This window comes from Alnus glutinosa, chromosome 11, assembly GCF_958979055.1.
Source record: "Alnus glutinosa chromosome 11, dhAlnGlut1.1, whole genome shotgun sequence".
Lineage (NCBI taxonomy): Eukaryota > Viridiplantae > Streptophyta > Magnoliopsida > Fagales > Betulaceae > Alnus > Alnus glutinosa.
In genome coordinates this window covers 27944894-27959871 of record NC_084896.1, presented here as the reverse complement: position 1 = coordinate 27959871, position 14978 = coordinate 27944894, and the positions used below count along the sequence as shown (strand labels likewise).

Here is a 14978-nt window from a genome sequence, read left to right as displayed (position 1 = left end):
CTATCTACAAGTTATGTCTATGCCCTAGGAAAATAAGATTAATAAGAGGTCGATGAATGGTCGAAAATGGATCGAGAAATATATAATACCCAAGAATTTCGATCACATGAAGTAAAGAAAAAATATTATTAAATGCATTAAGTAAAATACCAAAATACTAATTTATGAGTTATTTAGATGCCCTCAAAATATAGGCCAATCGAAGTTCGATAAAGGGTCGCAAACATACCAAAATGAAAGTTGGTCAAGCTACCAACAGGGTCGTTTAAATTGCCAAAGTGTGTCATATGAATAGAAATGCACAGTGACAGTACATATTGTGCAATGCTACATGGCAGGTTGTAATAGGGGCTGCCATCATGATGACATCAGCTAACTGACATGGCAATCTTGGAGCCCACGGTCGTTGATGTGGCAAAGATTGGACTCAAGTTTTGCTGACAGCAACAACACTTGGTCCCCAAGCTGATATGACATGTGGCATCGAATCAAGCTGAAGATGGACACGTGTTTAGCCTATATTTGGCCAGCACATGCCTGGTCTGAACGGACGGACTCTAATGGGCGTATGAATGGGCCATGTGATGTCTATAAAAACTAGACTTCCATTTTCATTTTCTGACACTAAATCTTCTTTCACTCTCTCAAACTTCTTGTTGAGTATTCCCGAGTGTTTTGTGAGGGTTCCTGAGAATTTCAGTGCAAGCAAGATTTAGGTCACTAAATTAGAAGAGAATCATAAAATGGCAGGAATAATACCTGTAAAATTTTGTCTTTCTAAACATCATCCTTAAAGAAGCATCAAACCATGTTACTACGCAACACAGAGCATTGAACTATAAATTTAAGAAAACATGTCTATATTGTGTTCTCTATCTGTGTTTAAATTTCAGAAACAGTGAGGATAGTGTACAAGAAGATTTTAAGGCAAAATAGATTAGTCCGAAGAACAGAAAATTGATTTTCCTTTATAAGCACTCATAGAGAAAAATGACACTTGAGTTAGTTATAGTTGTGCTGCACTTAGCTCCTCTTTTCTCGGTGACAAAATAATATAGAATTTTTATTTTATTTTTAAATTCGTTTCTCTTCTTTTCTTCTAGTTTCTCCGCTACCAAACACAACATGCACATAAAATAAAAAGAGGTGTTTGCTTCCAAAAGTAGAAAAGCAAAATTTACAGAAAATGAAAACAATAGAAAACCGCAATTCGAATAAAAAAAGAATTAAGCGAATTCGAAACCTTCAAGCATGAAACCTAATCGAGACCATATATAATCGACAGAGGAAATTGTTTTTTTTTTCAAAAAAAAAAAAAAATCAAATTCGAAAGATTAAAATTTTTAAAATAAATAAATAAAAATAAGAGGCACCTGATGAAGCTGATCCTCGTAGGTCGCGAGATTTGAGGCCAACTCTTCTATGCTCACCTATTCTCCTCCTCCTCCTTGCATATTTTCTAAATTTTCTTTTGATTTTCAATATCAATATCAATTTCAAATTTTCAATTTTATTTTTTATTCAAACAATTATTCTCTGTAGAAAGAATTTGTACAACAAACGCAAATAAGAGACGAGAACGCTAAAGAAGAACGATGAAAGCACAAACCACAAGCCCTTTCTCTAACATCTACAGAGAGAGAGGTCGGACTTTAGACGCAACAAATGGGCCTATCTTGGGCCCAACTTTATCTTTTTGGGCCAGGTTTTGGTTCGGATCTTGTTTCTTTTAAGATAAACATCCATTTATGTAAATTCTCATATCTTCTTATTGACAATTTTGCTTATCACTTTTTTTTCTTTTTTCTTTTTTCTATTCAAATATGGGAAAAAGGGGAAAAGGGGACAATTTTGCTTATCACTTGACTTTATATGGTCTAGTGTATTTATTTGATTTAGGTTTGGATTTCAATTAAGAACTTTTTTGGTGATTCATAAGTTTCAGTCTCAACAACTTTTAGATAAGCTTTGCACTAGCATTTGCGTATGTAATTTTTGACATGCAGCTCGTATTTTGATATAAACCTTAATTATAATTGTAACGGCCTATAGGTTGTTAACATTGTGATTTGATCACAAAATTGAAATTTATTTGATTCTATATTCGATGAACTGTGTTCGATTTATACTTGATGTAATTGTGACTCTGATACTAAATAATACAAACTTTGTGGAAACTCTAATACCAAATGATATAAACTTTAGGTAGAACTCGTCCTTAAAAAAACTAGTTTCCAAGGAGAGGGTGACCATGAAAAATTGTACTTAAGCCGTATGTTTTTGAGCCCATAATATATAACATGTTAAAACTCTACTCAACTCAAAAGCTTAAAATTGTAGATTTCGGCCCAACTATGTTATATTTCCTATGTGGGATTCAAACATTTCTACAATTACACATGTATACTCAACAATTTTTCGCCTCATCTGTAATTTCATCACAACATTGCTATACACTCGCCCTCAAATAAAATGATTTTTTTTTTTTCTTTAACTAATCGTATGGGCCTTCTCCGAGTTCACTTGTATGGTACTGCATTTTATCCCTACTCCAGGTACTCCCCCTATTCACACATGCTTCTTGCACATTTGTCCCCACTCTCGAAATCCTTGATACCGTATATCATCGTCAGCTCTGATACCACTTATTATGGTGATTAATACCTTGGGGAGTTTTAGCGAGCCCATAATGTAACATATTAAGATATCACTTAATCTAAAAGCATAATCCTTATAGATTTAGGTCCAACTTTATTATATTAATCACTTACACTAATAATATTTTTTTAACTTGGAACTCAAATCTTTCAACACCGACATGTGGATACTCAACACCATATATATATATATATAACGTGCATCACAAATAAAACTAATATACATTTCGTTGTCAAACCATGAAGACATGAATGGGTTCTTCAATCTAGGAGGTTGTGATACATTGTGATGTCTCTTTCACTTACGTCTTATGTCTACATGTGTTGCACTCCTATTGGTATAACTTTTGGTGGAATAAAGAGATCATTTCACAATAGCTTTTGCAAAAACTCGTAGGTATACACTAACCAAGAGTCTCACTTAAGACCAATTACTTAACTCAAAGGCCTCCATATCCATTATCCGATCAAAAGGTTACCAATATTTAATCAACTCTTAGTTCAAATTAATTAATCAATGCCTTTTCTTCAAACGAATAAAATAAATCAATTTTAAAATAGAAGATTTTTCAGTTTGAAATTGCACGTCCAATAATTCACGCATGATATATAAGGGGGCCAACAATTTATGTACTCGTTTTGCATTGAAACCAAATGATAGAAAGATTCAAAAGAGCAAGAGGCCAAGAGGGAGCTATATATATATATATATATATATATATATATATATATATATATATATATATATATATATGTATGGAAGGATGTGGTACGAAGAGACTTGCAGCGATGATGATGGTGTTTATAACACTAATGCTAGTTGTAGCGGTCGAAGGTGAACGCTCAGATTGGTACCTGTTTTGTGCTGAAAAGTGTAATTCTAAATACAAAGGATGGCGACTCCACTTGGAAATGTACATGAAACATATTGCTAATTGTATGCAAAAATGCATAAAGCGGTACTCTTCTTAGTATGATCTGATCATCATATATATGTAAGAAGAATAGGAAACAAAATATTCTTTTGAGTTTAAACTGATTGTACGTATGCTGTGAATTTCATTATCTTACCATTATTCAGTATTTAATTATCTTATTTTTATTCTAACACTCCTCCTCACTTTAAATGATGATTTCCGTGAGCTGAAAGACATGATACAGAAAACATTGTTAAGATTTGGACAGCCCTTGATAATTCATGAGCATGAGCTGATTAGATATCAAGTGCATTAGCTTTATTATTAGCTAGCTTTACGTGTATTTGCCAATTGGTTTTTTTTTTTTTTTTTTTTTTTAACCTTCATCATGGAAATTAACGAGAATATATCTATTAATTATCAAAAGAAAAAAATAAAATAAAAATCGTAAGAAGTGTTGATGAAGAGCAGAAATCCATAAGAATTTCCTTGTTTGATGAATGACATTTGGTTCACTTGGGTTGGGAGTTACTGGCAGGGGAAGGACTCTTCTAGTCTGTATATATCCCAATATTTGGGCCCAAAAGAGGAATGGGATTTGCTTAGCCCACATTAACGCCATGCTTTTGCAGAAGGCACACACAACTTATGACCAAGGATATATACTTCGTTAGCTTTGGGCTTGCATGGAATTCCTACTCGTTCTCGTGGGAGTTGCAAGGCCCATACAAGACTAAAATGATCGTAGGGGACTCTGCACTCACAACTCCATCCATGAGGGCAGTGGCGGACCCAGGTAACTAACATTGCAGGGGCCAATAAATTTTATTTAAAATAGAAATTGAATAATTTGTCACACAATATGTATCACAAAAGTACATTATAAAAATTCATTATAATCTGTGCCAAAATTAATATATTAGCAACAAAAACATGTTGGCACTAGTACAAAAAGACAGAAATATAAAGTGTTCAAAAACCTAGTTTACATCATTTTAGAGAAACAAAATCATCAATTATCGAATCTAAATTGAAGCTCTCAGCAATTTCCCTTTCAATATACACAACTAAACTATTTGCAAGAAATTCATCTTCCATTTTGTTGCGAAGTCTTGTTTTAACAATTTTCATAGCTGAGAATGCTCGTTCGGTAGTCGCTGTAGACACTGGAAGAGTCAAAACAAGACAAATCAATCTATCAATAAGATAGTATGTCTTTGATTTTTCTGTCTCTACCAATCCTTGACATAATTCTGCAACAGAAGACAAATTTTGCAACTTCAAATCATTATGCACATCAAGCTCAAAATACTTCAACTGGAATCCCAAATTAATTTTCTCCTGCTCAGAAAAATCAAGAGGATAATACACCTCTGCAAGACTACATATATCATTAATTTTAAATGATTTATAACCATCCTTTGGATCCAAAGCTGAGCTAAGTGTCAAAAGTCTGACTGCCCTTTCACCAAACCTACAATTAAGCTCTTGCAGTTGAAAGTCTATAGCAGCATTGAATGTGTCAAAATGATAATGATGCTCCACTGTAATGTGATTCCGTTGATTACGACCTCGACCTTCAATATAACGAGCACTCAAGTCTGGGATGTCAATTTCAAATTTCTTGGAGAAAGAGACAACGCTCTCAAGCAATTTCTCCCAATTATCATCTCTCAGCTTTTGGATAAGCTTTTTTGCAGTAGAAACTGAATCAATAGCATTCAAAATGTCTTGAGATTTTTGCTGCAAAGCTTGACAAAGAACATCAGTGATACCCATAATTTCCTTCATCAAATGTAAAATAAAAATGAATTCGAAGGATGTAATCATTTTATAAGCAGCATTAGCATCTCCCCGTTGAGAGTAATTAGCTCCTTCTCTTCTAATTATTTCAAGCACTAAACAAGTAGCATCAAACATACTTATTAAGCTGCAAATAAATTATAATGAGAACCCCAACGAGTATCACCAGCTCATTTCAAAGTGCCAATTTGGTTAGCTCCTTTTCCAGTTTCAAGATCACCAATAGCTCGCATATGTGCAATTTTTTCTGCTTGAGCAGCTTGTAGTTGATCGTGACGTTTACATGAAGCACCAACCATATTGATAATGAAATTCAAATTTGTGAAGAACTCATGAACAGAAACCACTTCTCTAGATGCAGCAACTAATGCTAATTGCAATCGGTGAGCAAAACAATGAACATAGTATGCATAAGGACAATCATTAATAAATAATGCTTGCAATCCTTTCCATTCACCACGCATATTGCTAGCACCATCATATCCTTGTCCACGAATATTTTGAATGTCTAGTCCATGATGAGAAAGAACATCAGATATTTTATTCTTGAGAGTCAATGCCGATGTATCTTTAACATGAAGAAGATCAAAGAAGCGTTATTGTATAAAACCATATTTGTCAACAAATCTCAAAACAATAGCCATTTGTTCTCTTTTAGACTCATCTCGTGCTTCATCAACAATAATACAAAATTTAGAGTCTCCAATATCTTCACGAATTTTATCTCGCACTTTACTTGCCATGACTTGCAAAATCTCATTTTGAATTCTATGAGAAGTATACTTTGCAGATTTAGGAGCATTTTCCAAAACAACTGTTGCAACTTTTTCATTATATGATGCCAAAATTTTAATCATCTCAAGAAATTTACCTCGATTTTTTGAATCAGGAGTCTCATCATGATCTTTAAAAGCACATCCTTGAAATGCAAGCCACCGAACAACATCAATAGAAGTTTTTACACGTAATTGATTATTTTGAATTTGTTCAGTACTTTATGCATTCAATAATTTATCGATATGCTGTGATTGTTGTTTTAAATCCTCACAAGATTTCACAGCATTATTATGGGGTGAACAAGGATCCTCTCCAATATGAGTCAAAAAGGCACATTTCTTTCCATCGTGAACCTTTTTCCAATTTCTAAATCCCTTGGTGATAAATACATCTCATCCATGACGTCCAACTGGTTTCATTGTAAAAAGATAACATGGTAGACAATATGCGGCATCCGTAGTAGGAGAATACTCAAGCCAAGATGAAAATTGTGTAAACCATGAAGCTTGAAAACGACGGGGATGATTTTCAGGTCCAGAAAATGGATAGTCTCGACGCAAAATTTGATATGGACGTGCTTTCAAATAAGCCATTCTTATTTCATCACATCGATTGACTGGATAGTCCCACATCGGAGGACGTTTTCCTGGATCCCGTTCTATAGAAAAACCATCAACTTCGTTAACATTAAGCGTGGAGAATTTAAAAGGAATCTCTTAAGCTTCCACAATTAGAGATTCATAAGGATGTTCTTCAACTTCAATCCTTTGAGATTTAAGAGGACGTTCTTTGAGATTTGAAGTTTTAGCATTAAAATTCAATGGTGGATTACTTTCTGGAACATCAACTTCTTTTCTTTTAAAGAATGACTCGATAGTTTTAAACTTTGACATGCTTGATGAACCTAAATTTTCCAAATTAAATTACAACCCCATAAGATACAATCAAACTATCAAACAAAACAAGAGTCTATATAACACTAAACTAAAAATAATAATATGAAAAACTAAAAGCTTCAAAACTAACATCATTGATAATTTCATATATAACCCAAAATCAAAAAATATTCTAGAAATTTGAATAGAGAAATTACTTTGTAGACAAAAGTCACAAGATCAGCACAAGTATAATATAGAAGTAATGCCCAAAAATAATGAAAAACCTCTTGTCCTCTTCCTTCTTATGCTCTTCAAGACTTCAACACCTGCAAATCAGCCAAACCTCAAAACTAACCTTTTTTTTTTAAAAAAGAGAAAAAAGTTTTTCATACTCATTGAACACTAAAAAAAAAATACCTCAAAAAAATGTTAAACTTCCACACTTCAAAGTTTCTGAATTTCACACTTTCACACTTTCACTTCAGCTTCTTTTTCCACCACAGGTCCACAGCCACAAAACTCACGGTACTCACCTGGCAGTCACCAGCAGTGGCGCAGTGCAAGCTTTTTTTTTTTTCTTTTTTTTTTTTCGTTCGTTCGTTTGTTCTTTCGTTCTTTTTTTTGTTTTGTTTTTTCGTTCGTTCCTTAGTTCTTTGTTTAATAGCTTTTACAGTTTTTTTCCTTTTTTTTTTTTTTTTTCTCTTCTATCATTTCATTTCTTGAGCCGTGCGTGCTTGAGGTGCTGCAGGGCAGCAGGTCTGCAGGTGAGATGGGCTGTGCGTGCTTGATGTGCTGCAGGGCAGCAGGTGAGATGGGCTGTGGACTGATGAAGCGACTGATGGAGTGTAACTGTGTAAGCAATGAACTGATTCCAGATTGAAAAAACCATGATGTGGGCCCCTTAAAAAAAAAAAAAAAACTATTGGATAGTAATGATGATTATGGTGGGGCCAAGTTTGAATTAACCTTAGAACTTAGTATAGTAAAATTTTTTTTTTCCTCAGGACAGCCCCTGCTGGCCCCAACGTTAGTCCGCCATTGCATGAGGGACAAGGATTTTCTCTATTTCACTCTCTATTTGGTTAAATAGGGAGGGTTTCTCTCCATTTAGTGTAAAAATGAGGGTATAGTTGTCTTTTCATATTTTTACAAAATGTGAAAAAACAACTATACTCTCATTTTTACATTTAATGGAGAGGATTCTCTCCCTTTCAAATAACGAGGATCCAAATTCATCCTTGAGATTGTTGCAACCAGTTCTACTGGCAGCATTCTTTTTCACTTTTTTCATCGAGAGGATCCCCTCCGGTTTGTAGATAGGACATGTTGTACTCTTTTGTTTGGTCTGTTTCTATTTTCTTTTGTTGTAACTTCTTTCCATGTATTTCTTCTATTTTTGTTTTTCTGTAATGTTTCTAGTCAGTTTGAACACCCGTTGTATGTTTCTTGTTTTCAGCTCATAAATAAAAAGAAAAAAAAAGGGGGGGGGGGAGGGGAGGGGGGGCACCCTTTGTTAAAATATTGATTAAAATAATCTTATTTGCCTTTTTTTTTTTTTTTTTTTTTGTAATTTTAAGTTTTAGAGATAAGTAGCGATTTAACATATTATAAGAGAGTAAATGTTTTGAGTTCGAACCTTATTTTTATCGTCTACATCTTATAATTTCAGTTAAATATTGTACGTGTTGGACATCACTTATTAATGCAGAGTTTAAGCCTACATGTGTGAAGGCCGAGGAATATTAGAATATTAATTAAATAAACTATTTCCTATCAAATATTTTATGTATTGTCTGGTTTAACACATGATGGAATGTGTTAAAATATTAATTATGAAAAAAATATATATATACTTTAGCCTTTGAACTACTACTACGTTTTCATTTATGCCTCCAAACTTTAAAAGTGACATCCGGGCTTTCATACTACTGTCACTTGTCAATTATTAAACAGTTTTTTATTTTTCTCTCTAACATACCCTTGAAATTATTAAAAAAAAAAATTTAAAAAAAAAATAACCATTTGAAACAAATTAAGGGTGCTAATAAAAAGTAACTATTTGTTCCAAATGGTTATTTTTTAACAACTTCAAGGATATTTTGGAGATGCAAAAGTGTTTAATTTGACATGTGATGACGGTATTATGGGAGCTCCGATGTCACTTTTTAAAGCTCGAAAACGTAAATGAAAACGTGATAATTAATTAACTTCCCCATTTCCATTTACTAGAAGTTGGCCAAGTTTGGCATCGATCTTTGTCCATCTTGATCAGCTTTTCTTCATTGATTGCGACCGGCTTCATGTAGATGAGATGCTCGTCAAATAATAAGTTACTTCTCTCTTTTTGTTGAGGAGAGAGAAAGTCTAAGATTTTTCTAGAAAGCGAGGGCTTCGAGCATTTTCTTGTCTTCCGGGGGGGGGGAGGCCTCACGCCTCCTCCTCCCGGCTCTGTTTTTTGGCTTTAGTTTCCCTTGGCCGTTAGGGCCAGGGTTTTGTCTCCAAGCCTTTAGGGCTGTTGGAGTTGTTTCCTCCCAGTGTTTCACTGGTGGAGGTTGTTTTGTTGTGGATGTTTTTTTTTCTTTCTTTTGTTTTTGTTTCGTCTTTGTTGGTGCAAGCAGAGGCTTTGGTTTCTGGCTCGTGGAGATAGACGGGTGTGGGCGAAGGGCTGATGGAGATGGCGGTCAAAGCTAGATCTATTAACCTCGGTCGGCTCTCCTTTGACAAGAATCTTCTTGTGGCGGTCTTCGGCCTTCTCCGGTCTCGATGGTCACTTGGCGGAACCGTGTTGCTCTCTCCTGTACGGCGCGTCATCCGCACGCGCTGGGGGTCTTCCTTCCTGCCCTCGCGCGTGCGGGTTATGGCTTGTTCCTCCGGCTTCGCAAGGTGTCAATCTGGACTTCTGATGGTCGTCCGCTGATGGGGAGGTTCCCAGAGACGATGTGTGTCCTGCACGCGCTGGCTGTTCCGGCCGTTTGTTTCCTGTGCTAGTTTCCTGAGCTTCTTCTTGTTTGGTTGTAAATCCTTCCTTTGTTTCACAGTCTACCGGTTTCCGGTAGCTGCTTTAAGTTAGGGTATACCCTGGCTTTGTGATTAGAGGTTCTTTACCTCTAGTTACTGCTTTCGGCCTCCGGCCTTAGTTTTAGCTTCGCCTTTGGGCGACTGTAAATGCCTTCTTTCTCTGTTCAGTGTATTTGTTATGATCTTTGTATCCTTTAGGTGCTTCCGGGCGATTGTTCCGAAAATGATGAATGAAGAAGGTTTTTACGTTCAAAAAAAAAAAAAAAAAAGATGAGATGCTCATCAATATCATACTTTTTCTGTCTTTTTAGGACGAAAAATGTGTGCAAGTCCATATGTATCCTTGCAACCTATCCTAGCCAAGCCAACCTTCTTATATAGTTGGCAAATTGTTAGAATTTGGCTTGGATTAATTGTATGGATCAAAGTATATATATATATATATATATATATATATATATATATATATATATATATTAATTTCCAAGCTCATAGAAAAGTTTTTCCATGGAATTCGATTTCATCCCAACTGCTTCAACCTCAAACACACAACAAAAAATGTTGTAATTCGCCGCGTGTCTACAGTAGCGGTTACTGTAGCCACGCGGCCAACTAGCCACGTGTCTTGATGACAACGTGGCAGGTTGCATATGAAAAACAAGTGGCCACGTGTAATAAATCCATGCGGCCACTTGGACACGTGTATTTTTTACACGCGTCCAATTGGCTGCATGTATTTTTTACACCCGTCCAATTGGCCACGTGTATTTTTTACACGCGACCAATTGGCCGCGTGCATAAATATACATGGCCAACTATTTATAATTTTCCCCCTCTCCCTTTAACTTTTAATTCCCCCCCCCCCTCCCCCCCCCCTCCCCCCCCCTTTTTTTTTCCATTTCCCCGCCCTTTATCTTTTCATTTCCCCAAGCCCCTTTGACTTTTCTTTTCATTTTCCTCTTCTTTTTTCTTCCTTCTTTCCCTTTTTTCACTTTCCTTCTCCTTTTTTTCTTCATTTTCTTCACAGAGTCACAGAGAGGGAAATGGAAGAGGGAGACCGAGAGAGCAAGAGAGAGAGATTCTGAGATAGATCCGACGAATGACGATGGAGCTGGAGTCCGGAGGGTCACGGCCTGAGAGGTTGAGCTTGTGGTCGAACGACTCTCAGAGATGGAGGAGATCCGGCCGACTCACGCTCGCCGGCCGATTTTTGGGTTTTTGGGTGTTGGTTTTTCTTTTCCTGCTTTCCCTTTTTCCCAAGCTCGTCATTCCTTCTTCTCTTTTTTTTTTTTTTTTTTTTAATTTTTTTTTTATTTTCTTCACACAGAGGGAGATGGAAGAGGGAGACCGATCGGAGAGCTGGAGCAATTCTGAGATAGATCCGTGTTGGCGACGGCGCTGGAGTCCGGAGGATCATGGCCGGAGAGGTAAAGATCGAGATCAACCGATTCTCAGAGATGGAGGAGATCCGGCCGACTCACGCTCGCCGACCGGATTTTGAATCTGATTCTGGGTTTTTCTTGTTTTGGTTTGATGATTTCCGGTGAGTGGTTGAGTGGGCGACTGGGTTTTTGTTGTTTAGGTTTAATGGCCGGCGATTGGTTTTTTTTCTTTTTCTTTTTCTTTTCCTGGTTTGATTTCCAGAGACTGGATTGTTGTAGTTTTGGTGATTCTTGGATTTTTTTTGGTGATTTTTTGGTGTTTCGTTGGTAATTTTTTGGTAATGCGATCGACGGAGGATTTTTGGAAGATTTTTTGGATTGGATTTCATGGGGAAGGAAGGGGAAGATTACGTCGGCTTTGAAGAAGTTTCTGGCAAGCGGGAAAAAAACAAAAGTAGTTTCGGCGAAAGAAAATACTGGTGAAAAAAAGAAAAGAAAAAGAGATGAAGAACAAAAAATTCTTCTGTTCTTCTTCTTTCTTTTTTTTTAAAAAAAAGAAAGAAAGTTAGGCACGTGTATTTAGTACACGTAGCACAGTGGCCACGTGTATTGTGGTACACGCGGTAAAATGTGCATTTAGTAACAACCGGATCTAACACGAGTCACACACGTGGCAAACTGTTCGCCACGTGTACTATATCCGTACACGTGGCGAAATGCAAGTGGCAAAATGCTATTTTTTTTTTTTTGTAGTGATACCCCTTACACACATTTTGTAGGCAAGATACTCTTAATTATAGTGGGGGAAGCTATTATCAAATATTCCATGACTTGTAGGATATGGAACTCCAGCCTTCATGAGTGGCTGTTTTCCTTGGGGGAGAGGGGGAGGGGGGGGGGGCCATGGATGCCGACTTTTAGCGAACAGTTTGATGTACATGCACTTCGCGAGTGGTGTTAGGAGGACATGTTTGAGACATGTCTTTTTGTTAAAAGGCACAAGATTTGACAAAATGAACATGGAAATGGGAACAACTCCAGCACATTTTGTAATGGATCACACATCTCTCTCTCTCTCTCTCTCCAAAAGTCACTTTTTTGCCCTTTTTGACTTTATTCATAGAGGCTTCATTATGTTCTATATGCATTCATCACATCATGTTAGTTAGATTTCCTCTAAAGAACACTTCCTTTCTTTCAAGTAACCAAAGCAGCAGCCGGCCACCACTTATACATTCCTTTCTTGTCATTCAAAAGAAAGCAATGAGGCCCTCCCCATGATCAAGGAATGACATTGTTGTACAGATAGAGCAGATCCATAAACGTACATAATGCATTACATGTTGTAAATTGGGTTAGATATAATTTCTCATAAGAACTTGTGTACACTTAAAAAGTGCATCTCCTTTTCCCACCTTTCTCTTTTGCATTTCCATTAGTTTAGTTTATGATCAAAGCATATGTGAAGTCTATCATTCAACAAAATAAGATATATCTGGACCACGAGTAGGAAAAGAGGTAAATTTAATCATATTTTAACACTCTCCTTCACGTGTAGGCTCAAAAGGTTCAATATGTAGAATATTTAATTAAAATTAGAGGTAAATGAAAGAGACATAGTTCGAAATCAAGACTTCTACTTTGATACTATATATATTAAATCACCACTTATTTCAAAAACTTAAGTTGAAAAGAATTGAAAAGGTAAATTTAATCATTTAATCATATTTTAACAAAGTTTTCTTTTAATCATGTTGATTCCGCTTATAAATCATTCTCATAATCCGATAATGTCATTTTTCCCCTTGCCCAATTCTCTTGATCAGTAGTGCATAGAGAGAGAGAGAGAGAGAGAGAGAGAAGAGAGACGAAGAACATGTATCTAGACATTGGCCTTAATGAGAAAACTTAAAGAGTGAGATACATGCATATAGCTTAATTTCTGCCTCCAAGCTAAGGTTCACCAGATGGCATTCTTTTTATAATTATATATACAAAAACTCTTAGCCTCGAGAGAGCCCCTTATCCCATTACATAATATTTCCCCTATATATATATAAAGCAAGATGCTAGGTAACGTGTAGATATATGTGAATTAAGGTATATTATCATCAGATCCAACGTTTTTGGTATTGTTGAAGTTATAATGGTTATAGTCCTCCGCATGAATCTCACGGTGGGATGTGCTTGATGAGGTTGAATTGCTAGAATACCACCTCGACCAAAAGATATAGTTGAGGAAGTTGAGGAAGCTGAGGGCTGCCAGCAGCCAATAGAAAAGATCTAGCCTGTCTTTGTTCAGATCATTTTCATGGAGCCAACCGCCATTTGAGGAGCTTGAGGTGATCTTGTTCACCATTGAAACCAGCAAGGAGCTCAGAAAAAAACCCAAATGAGTATGAGCAATATGTCATGGCTGTTAAAAATGCTTGCATCCCTTTCAAGGATTGTTTGTAAAAGAACTCGATGAGGCCTACAGCTGTAAACATTTCGGAGAATGAGAGAATCCAAAGATTAAGAATTGTGGGGTGATCCAAAAAATGGATAATGTTTTGTCTGAATCCCTTCTCTTTTTCTCCATAATGGCAGCTGCAACCATTGAAAATGTTGCGACAAAGAGGCCAAATCCAATCCGCTGTAAAGGGGAGATGCCGGATTCGTGGCATGTGATTTTTCTGGCAAAAGGGACGAAGAAAGTGTCATAGAAGGGGGACTACAAAGATGAGCATAGTTGCAATTAACTTCCAAATCATCTTACCCTTTCACTTAGCCCTCTTCTATTATGATTTTCTGTTAACTCTAGCAAAAATGGGTAATATGTAATACATGCGACTCAAAATAACAATAATACATCTGGATCAGATAAATATTAAAAAGAACAAACAAAAAAATAAAAAACACATACACACACCATGGCAGACCCATGGCTGGCCGTAGGTCTCCATGGCCAGAGACTCACGACCGTGGGCCTCTCCAACTTCGTCGATCTCCATAGCCAGTGAATTTTTTTTTTAAGAACATAATTATATTTTCACACATAATAGGGGGTATAACATGTGCATCACACATGGCTATTTTTGTCAGATTTAATAAAAAAATCCTGAGTTGGGTGAAAGGGATAGATAATCTTAAGTTAATAACAGCTTTTTAAAGTTTGTAATGACGTTGCAATTTAGATGCAAGTACGAGGGATGAGCGTAATTTCCCCCCCAAAAAAATAAATAATTATTAGGTTAAAATAGTCTTCTAGAGTCTTTCAGTTGCTATACTTGGCCTCTGAGTTGAAGTTACCAACAACACACGGCCAAGAAAGCCACACGAAAATGCATTTGCACCACCCTTCTTTCGACTTGCATCGATGCCCTATCATCTTCGGACATGCACCAACAAAACCACCCCCACTGGTCTCACTCATTCTGTGTGACTGATTAGATCTACTTGCATCAAGTTTTCACTGTCACTAGCTTCCCATGATGATAGCCTAGAAGAAATTGGTGAAAGGGCCAATGATAAATGATTGCTTTTTAACAAGTACTACTACTTTAA

At 36.3% G+C, this 14978-nt stretch overlaps 1 protein-coding gene and 1 pseudogene across 2 annotated transcripts in view; both read right to left on the bottom strand.

Annotated features, from left to right (window-relative positions):
- LOC133881379 (mitotic spindle checkpoint protein MAD1) overlaps positions 1-1615 on the bottom strand; it is a 30805-nt gene extending 29190 nt beyond the window's left edge. Inside the window, exons 1-2 of one of the 2 annotated variants that reach the window (XM_062320294.1) lie at positions 1374-1615; positions 230-687 (exon numbers count right to left, since the gene is read on the bottom strand). The gene's annotated coding sequence lies outside the window, so the exon portion shown is untranslated. The remainder of the gene's footprint in view (positions 1-229; positions 688-1373) is intronic. The other variant, XM_062320296.1, reaches the window with a different exon arrangement.
- A 2949-nt stretch (positions 1616-4564) lies between these two features.
- On the bottom strand, positions 4565-14425 carry LOC133881354 (uncharacterized; annotated as a pseudogene).
- Between the last annotated feature and the right edge of the window lie 553 nt (positions 14426-14978).